At 36.0% G+C, this 9,486-nt stretch overlaps 1 protein-coding gene across 3 annotated transcripts in view; it reads right to left on the bottom strand.

The window, feature by feature from the left end:
* COL19A1 (collagen type XIX alpha 1 chain) overlaps positions 1-8,458 on the bottom strand; it is a 1,696,717-nt gene extending 1,688,259 nt beyond the window's left edge. For all 3 annotated transcript variants that reach the window (XM_053710417.1, XM_053710419.1, XM_053710420.1), the window contains exon 1: positions 8,381-8,458. The gene's annotated coding sequence lies outside the window, so the exon portion shown is untranslated. The remainder of the gene's footprint in view (positions 1-8,380) is intronic.
* Positions 8,459-9,486: the final 1,028 nt, after the last annotated feature.

Genomic DNA, 9,486 nt, shown 5'->3' with positions numbered 1-9,486 from the left:
AAACTTAAATTTACTATTATAATTATTCATGGAATTTTTTTTATTACTTATAATATATTTTTAAGGATGGCCTGGACATTTTTGAGAACATTTTTTAAAGGGACACTCAAGTCAAAATAAACTTTTATGATTTAGATAGAGCATGCAGTTGTATTAAACATTCCAATTTACTTCCATTATTAAATTTTGCACAGTCTTTTTATATTCACACTTTCTGGGGAACAAGATCCCACTGAGCATGTGCACAAGCTCACAGGGTATACGTATAATAGAGAATCCAAAGTTTAAAACCACAAAAGCGCTCAAAGTCCATATGTATAAAGTAAAAAAGGGTCTTTATTAGTGAACAAGTGCTACCTAAGCACGAACCATGTATGCTCTCTGTGCGCCTGCAAAATACTACTTGGATTAGTCCTACACAGGACACCTTTTTTGCTTTTAAATGTTCTAATAAAGACCCTTTTTTACTTTATACATATGGACTTTGAGCACTTTTGTGGTTTTAAACTTTGGATTCTGGATTTCTTTTGCGTGCAGGACAGACACGCCGAACCACTAGCTGCCATTGCCTAATATTAGGGATTTGAATATCCCGCCCACCCCTATCAGTGAGCCGGTTCCAGCATTATACACAAGACGAATGATTCGCTTAAGCGCTCCGTTGTGCAGGTACCCTGTGGATTTATACGTATAATAGTCTGTGATTGGCTGATAGCTGTCACGTGGTACAACAGGCCAGAAAATGGGAGAAAAAAATAATTTATCAGAATTCTTTTTACTGTTTATTTGAAATCTAGAGTAAGTGCTATTGCATTGTCTTTTTATTATGTACTTGTTAATTATGTAATTCTACTGCATTGAGTGGTCCTTTAACCGCTTAAGGACAAGGCCATTTTTCAATTTCTTTCCCTGAAGGACCAGGGCTATTTTTACATTTCTGCGGTGTTTGTGTTTAGCTGTAATTTTCCTCTTACTCATTTACTGTACCTATTAAATACTGTTTTTCTCGCCATTAAATGGACTTTCTAAAGATACCATTATTTTCATCATATCTTATCATTTACTATAAAAAAATGATAAAATATGAGGAAAAATTGAAAAAAAAAACCCACACTTTTTCTAACTTTGACCCCCAAAATCTGTTACACATCTACAACCACCAAAAAAGACCCATGCTAAATAGTTTCTAAATTTTGTCCTGAGTTTAAAAATATCCAATGTTTAAACGTTCTTTGCTTTTTTGGAAGTTATAGGGCAATAAATACAAGTAGCACCAAACCACTTTTTTTCAAAATTAGCGCTAGTTACATTGGGACACTGATATCTTTCAGGAATCTCTGAATATCCCTTAACATGTATATATTTTTTTTAGAAGACAACCCAAAGTATTGATCTAAACCCATTTTGGTATATTTCATGCCACCATTTCACCGCCAAATGTGATCAAATAAAAAAAATTGTTCACTTTTTCCACAAACTTTAGGTTTCTCACTGAAATTATGTACAAACAACTTGTGCAGTTATGGCATAAATGGTTGTAAATGCTTCTCTGGGATCCCCTTTGTTCAGAAATAGCAGACATATATGACTTTGGCGTTGCTTTTTGGTAATTAGGCCGCTAAATGTCACTGCGCATCACACGTGTTATGTCCAGCAGTGAAGGGGTTAATTAGGGAACATGTAGGGAGCGTCTAGGGTTAATTTTAGCTTTAGTGTAGTGTAGTAGACAACCACAAGTATTGATCTAGGCCCATCTTGGTATATTTCATGCTACCATTTCACAGCTAAAAGCGATCAAATAAAAAAAAAAGTTACATTTTTCACAATTTTAGGTTTCTCACTGAAATTATTTACAAACAACTTTTGCAAGTATGGCATAAATGATTGTAAATGCTTCTCTGGGATCCCCTTTGTTCAGAAATAGCAGACAAATACGGCTTTGGCATTGCTTTTTGGTAATTATAAGGCCGCTAAATGCCGCTGTGCACCACACATGTATTATGCCCAGCAGTGCAGGGGTTAATAAGGTAGTTTGTAGGGAGCTTGCAGGGTTAATTTTAGCTTTAGCGTAGAGATCAGCCTCCCACCTGACACATCACACCCCAGGATCCCTCCCAAACAGCTCTCTTCCCTCCCCCATCCCACAATTGTCTCCGCCATCTTAAGTACTGGCAGAAAGTCTGCCAGTACTAAAATAAAAAGGTATTTAAAAAAAAATTAAAAAATTGTATAGCATATTTACATATGCTGCTCTGTAGGATCCCCCCTTATCCCCCAACATCCCTGATCCCCCCAAACAGCTCTCTAACCCTCCCCCTCTACCTTACTGGGAGCCATCTTGGGTACTAGCAGCTGTCTGCCAGTACCCAGTTTAGAATAAAAATGTTTTATTTTTATTTTTTTTCTGTAGTGTAGCTTCCCCCCCCATAGACCAACCACCACCCCCTCCCAGATCCCTTACAATTATTATTTTGTGTTGTTCCCCCCCCTTTCTCCCACTAATTGATCAACATTTTTCTGTAGTGTAGCGGTTCCCACCCGCTCCCTCCCCATGCATGCGCCCGCCCGCCGCCCCCCGTGCACGCCCCCGACAACCCCTCACAATGATGTGAAATTGTTAATTGCACATGTCATGAATTGATATTATTGGTTAAGTGAACAAAAAACTGTATTCAAATATATAAGTGATTTTATTGCGGTTGTTTGTGCGTGTCGGGTTTAGCGCTTGTATTACAAGTTGAAAGTAAACGCAAACGTGTGAACGCAATAACGATTTATGCTAGAATGATTATTGCGTCCTCATACTTGTGGTTAACTGTTTTACAAAATAAAAAAGTGTTACAAAACACATCAGAAATACATTACGAAGTACAGTTAAACTCCTAATAACACTACCTAATATAAATTATATTAAAATACATATTGCATCGAGTTAGCACACAAGCGTTTACTTTCAACTTGTAATACAAGCGCTACCCGACGCACGCAAAGAGCTTACTTCTAGCGGAGTTAGCGTGTGAGCGAGAGTGATAAATATATTGGTTGTATATTTTAAAGTCTGTGAAAATCCCTATGAAATGAGACTGGAAAAATGTGTGAAATTACTTTTTATTACCTCTTTAACACTTGTAACCAGATTTTCTTGTCATATAATTTGCATTATTCAAATAGCAGATCTTCTAATGCATAGGAATGGATTATAAAATGAAGCCATATATTATCTGAGTTTACATACAGTTGTAAAGGGGGTATTGTCATTTATATTCTGAAGGACAGCTTAAAGTTTAATTACAAGACTTTTCTGTTGTCCTGCAATAGGTGATCATATCAATGGAGAACAGATTAAATGAATATTAAACATTAAAGGGATAGTAAACCCGATATTGAGGCATCACTGCAATAACCGTAAAGCGACTGGAAGCGATCAGGATCACTTCCAGCCGCTTTAATCCCCAACATCATACAGGGTACGTCGCTGGTCTTTAAAGACCAGTTTGTGCAAGACGTACCCTGTACGACGCATGTCATTAAGGGGTTAAAGGGACACTGAACCCTAATTTTTTCTTTTGTGATTCAGATAGAGCGTGCAATTTTAAGCAACTTTCTAATTTACTCCTATTATCCATTTGTCTTCATTCTCGTGCTATCTTTATTTGAAAAAGGCACCTAAGCTTTTTTTTTTTTTGGTCCAGAACTCTGGACAGCACTTTTTTATTGGTGGATGAATTTATCCACCAATCAGCAAGGACAACCCAGGTTGTTCACCAAAAATGGGCCGGCATCTAAACGTACATTCTTGCATTTCAAATAAAGATACCAAGAGAATGAAGACAATTTGATAATAGGAGTACATTTGAAAGTTGCTTAAAATTTCATGCTCTATCTGAATCACAAAAGAAAAAATGTGGGCTCAGTGTCCCTTTAAGCAACAAGAGACTCAACTGAATGGACATAAAACACAGTGTGATTGTAACGTCAAATGTTTAATTATGTGCAATAAAAACGTTTGCCATATACTTTCATTATCTATTTTGCTCCTTTTAATTTAATTCAACTCTAAAATTGTGGCATTTCAAAATATGAGAATTAGGAAAGCACACTGCAAACTTTACAAGCCTAACACTGCCACATATCTTTCCCAAACGGTTGTTATCAGAGGTGATCAGATAACACACTGTAAAATAATTGAAGTTGTGATAACAGAATGACAGTGACAAGCATAGTCTACTCCAGTAACCAGTCCTTATTAGCTTCTCCAAATAAGGCAAGATGTAGGGGACGTTTGGCCATTGCAAAACAATTGCAACGAGCAAGGTGTTAAAAGGCATTAAACACTAAATACATTTCATGCACCTCCCTCTAATCTTTGGTGCCACCATTTTGGAAATTAGGTTACACAACACAGCAGGTATATAAAGGAGAATTACTGCACATGTGCAAACATGGCCAGTACTGGAATTCAATGAAAGGCACATTTCAACCTGGCGGCATCCATGACTAGAGGGAGGCAGGGAATACCCTCAATACCCTCAATACCATGCTTATACAATATACTTAAATGGATAGGAAAGTCAAAATTAAACTTGCATGATTCAGATAGAGCATGTTATTTTAAGACACTTTTAAATTCACTTCTATTTTCAAAATGTGCTTCGTTCTCTTAGTATCCCTTGTTAAAAAATGAATACACACATATCATACACTATTAAGAACTGCTGCTAATTGGTGCCTGCACACATTTGTCTCTTGCGATTAGCTAAATAGATATTTTCAGCTTCCTGCCAGTAGTGCAATGCTGTCCTTTAGCAATGGATAACAAGAGAATTAAGAAAATTTGATAATAGGATTAAATTGGAAAGTTGTTTAAAATTGTACATTCTATCTGACTCATAAAAGAACATTTTGGGGTTTACTATCCCTTTAATGTTTAATATTCATTTAATCTGTTCTCCATTGATATGATCACCTATTGCAGGACAGCAGAAAAGTCTTGTAATTTAAACATTAAGCTGTCCTTCAGAATATAAATGACAATACCCCCTTTACAACTGTATGTAAACTCAGATAATATATGGCTTCATTTTATAATCCATTCCTATGCATTAGAAGATCTGCTATTTGAATAATGCAAATTATATGACAAGAAAATCTGGTTACAAGTGTTAAAGAGGTAATAAAAAGTAATTTCACACATTTTTCCAGTCTCATTTCATAGGGATTTTCACAGACTTTAAAAAATACAACCAATATATTTATCACTCTCGCTCACACGCTAACTCCGCTAGAAGTAAGCTCTTTGCGTGCGTCAGGTAGCACTTGTATTACAAGTTGAAAGTAAACGCTTGTGTGCTAACTCGATGCAATATGGATTTTAATATAATTTATATTAGGTAGTGTTATTAGGAGTTTAACTGTACTTCGTAATGTATTTCTGATGTGTTTTGTAAAACAGTTAACCACAAGTATGAGGATGCAATAATCATTCTAGCATAAATCGTTATTGCGTTCACACGTTTGCGTTTACTTTCAACTTGTAATACAAGCGCTAAACCCGACACGCGCAAACACCCGCAATAAAATCACTTATATGTTTGAATACAGTTTTTTGTTCACTTAACCAATAATATAAATTCATGACATGTGCAATTAACAATTTCACATCATTGTGAGTAATATTTTCATTAACATGTTTACATTTCCAAATGCTTTACTACAAGAATTTAAGTTGTGTACAAGTCTCATTGTTTACATAGTTTTTTGAGAATAAAACGTATTTATATTTTCAGTATAGGTAGTAGTTTCATAAGGCAAAAGCAGTTGTTTCAAATGACAAAATAAAGGTAAAAGAACAATTTAGTACACTTCAGTAGGTAACATGGATCATTGAGAAACATTTACAGTTTAATGCAACATAAACTCAGCTAGAATGGTAAAACATATAAGAAGAAACATCCAAGGGACATGTAAGAGGTAATAATGGGTAAAACTGAGAATAAGTAAATATGACCCAAGGCTTTTAACCAGATATGAAAAAGGTGTAAATCTATTGTTCTGCCTGATTTACTTGTCTTCCCTTTAAACCATAAATTAGTTATTTAAATTTGCAAAATGAACAGGGTTTGTTTTAAATTCTGTGCAGCTCACTATTGTGCCGATGATCCAATGCCATGTACACAATTTGTTTGTAGGACATACATTAACTATTAGTCTACTTCTCACATAAAATTGATATTCTAAAAAAGGTTTCTTGCACAAAATATTCTAAGGCATACACAGGTTATGTGAGTGTTTCATAGCTAATTTAAATACCAACTCACTGTACTTTAGTTTGAAATATGGATTGAGTAATGCAAAACATACAGTTTCTCTTCATTATCACTAAATTACCTCCTCCTTATAACTTTTATGAATCATTAATTCCAGAAGTTCATTAACTTCATTAATTCCAGAAGTTCACAAAAGAAAATAACTTTTTACATAATAACAGTCACTTACTGACTTCATCTGAGTCTCTCCCACAGTAGCACAAGGCTCAGATCCCACCTGTCAGCTATCACTCTATGTATGGGAAAGCTCTCATTCAATTGTGGCTACTTGTCTTCTTAGACACACACTCACGCATGGTGCCATCATAACAGCATTTTGTCTACAAACTCCAGCACTAATTAGGGCAATCGCATCCTATATTTACATTGTAATACAAGACTACCCGAAACCATTATATAACATCAGAGATTTCTAATAAGCAGGCATAAAATTCCAATGCTTTACGCATGGGGTCTTTTTCATGGCACACTAGAGTAGATTCATTTAGTTAGACCCTTTTTCTTAGCTTGGACTTTTATAACAGTTTTGGCTGCTCTGGAGCACATACACTTCCCTACCCAGCATGCAGATCATCAGTAGAAACTAACAGTCTTCCTGGAGTGCTGTCACCCAGATTTCTGGCTCCTGTCGCCCAGGCTGCAATTCTCTGGCTGTGTTTCACTAGTGACAAGTCTGTGCCTCACACTTCTATATCCTTTGCCTTCAGAAAATACTCTAGCTCCCAGTCAGACTTTGCATTTATCTCATCATCACCTTTTTTCTTCCCAGTGGGATGCCAACCTCCTTAACCTTTTCAACACCAGTACATTTGGCACCACATGTTATGCAAGACACACATTTTATGTCTTACTATTTATGTTGATTTTTTATTTAATGACTGAAGCCACACATGCTGAGATACAAACACACTTTCATAAAATAAAAGAGAGAGAGATGGAAGTGGTTCTATACTTATTAAAAGTCACTCAGCAACCACAATGTAAAGAGACCCTGATGACAAACAATACAATTGCTGCTGAAAGTAAAATGCCATAGCTGTTAAAGTCCATCAATAAATACTGATTAGCACGTGAGAGAGATGGAAAATAGCCAAACATTTGGAAAATGTGACATCGAGGAGCGCTATTGGGAGGAAATGATCAACTGGATTTTCTCTTGGGACTAGATCAAAGGAATAGAAAACCATTAGCATTGCGTGTAATCCCTGCAAATTCTGTGACTCTTTCGTGTGTCTAAATATGAACTATGATTAATATTCCTCTAGCTGTATGCTCTAAACGCAGAGCATCTCAAACTGCTATCAGTCCCCATTGTTCTCTATTATAAGGCTGCTTAATACACAGGGGAGCACATAAATCAGTTCTACTAAATAATTCTGGTACCACATTATCAAACAGTTAACTTTCAATCAAATAATTAACAAGTATGTTAAACGCAGGAAGTTTAAAAACTTTTAGCCTAGCAGATAATCCTCTTGTAAATATTACTGTTTACAATGTAATCTGGGGATTTACTTAGTTCTGGTGCAATTACTGCAGGGAGTTCTGATCATCAGCTGCTGCTAATCGCCTTAATAGCAGATCTGAACTTGAGCCTGAGAGATCACAGGGAAAGCTACCTGTAAAAACGAATGGGATTCCCAACCCCTCCCTTTCTCTATTAAAAAAAAACCCACTTTGATTTCCTTTCTACTTTGAGAAGAGTCACTGTACCCCTTGCAAGAAAAAAAAAGTATAATTGACAGTAATACAATTCAGAATTTCACATTTCTTTTTTTCCAAGTGTGATCCCCAATTAAAAACTATGTTTTGGACTTGATCTGGGCCTCTACAATCATCACACAAAATGCAGTCAGCTGCTGTAATTAGGGTTAACATTACACAGTGCATTGCGTTCATATAAATATTTTATCTTAGCAAGAATGTAGTTAATTACTTATGTGAGTGTGTTTAATTATGTAAAAGAAAAAAAAGCAACATAAACTTTAAAGAGTTACAAATTGAATCAAACAGTTAATACGTATAACATTTTTGTCTTAAAAAGGTTATCTTACCTTTAATCTGTTTCAATAAATCCAGCAGTCAAATTGCTACAAAAGCCAGCAAGTGCTGAGGAGTTACTGGATTGAGACTCCCAAAGAGTGGGAGAGGGGAGAAATAGCTCTGTCCTTATTAGTCTTACAGTGTGATCCTCCCACTCAGTCAGCAGACAGGACGGCCACCAGCACAGATACCCAGTTTATAGTACACAGGGAGCACATCTACAGCAATACCCCCTCTAAAGGAACCAAATGCATGTGGCATAGCTCTCCAGGCCCCTGCTAGCAATTAATGACAGTCTGCCTGCTGCATAAGTATTTGTGCATGTTTTACTGTGTGTCTGGATTCGTTTTAAGCAGAAACTGTACAACACAGGGCTCACAATTCAGGCTAAACTTTATTTATCCACAGTCCAGTCAGCTGTCAATAGCAGTGTCATAAAACGTACCCTTGTGTGTGGCATTAGGTTTAGAGGGCTCAGGGGGCTATTTTACAAGCCTCCACACACAAGCAAGAGTCCCCTTGCACTGTAATATCATCTCATCCTGAGAATCTGACATTGAGCCTAACAACTGTCTCTTCAGGATATTCCAAACTGCACTTTTCCTGGTTTCTGTGACAGGCTGTTCAAGCCAGGATCTGGAGTATTTATGTTATGAGCAGAATGTTACACAGAGGTGAACATGTTTAGATGGGATGTATACAGATGAGTGAAAATTACTTTTTCATGTGGCCGATTTTTGTTTCTTTCTAAGTTCAGAATAAATCAAATAAAAAGAACAGTTTCTGTATGACAAGAACAATGTACCCTTCAATAAGAATGACTGCAGGACTGCTGTCTGGTTGCAATATGTATTATTGTCATTTCCATATTAATTTATCTAGAAAGGATTTAATGGTAATAGTTACAAAATAAATAATACATGTTAACTGGTTAAAGTGGTCAGACTTTTCTTTAAAAAAAAAAAAGAGATTTACATAAAAAAACTGATAGCAAGTTTTGTAACAGTATTTTTAGCATCTTAGCAAGCATCATATACTCTCATTGTTATCCCTTCTCTTCGCTTTTATAATCTCCCACGTTCTAATAATTTGACTGAAAACCACAGTTCTTAACTTT

Source organism: Bombina bombina, chromosome 4, assembly GCF_027579735.1.
Source record: "Bombina bombina isolate aBomBom1 chromosome 4, aBomBom1.pri, whole genome shotgun sequence".
Lineage (NCBI taxonomy): Eukaryota > Metazoa > Chordata > Amphibia > Anura > Bombinatoridae > Bombina > Bombina bombina.
The sequence above is the reverse complement of the archived record's forward strand: the minus strand, read 5'-3'. Positions and strand labels throughout refer to the sequence as shown.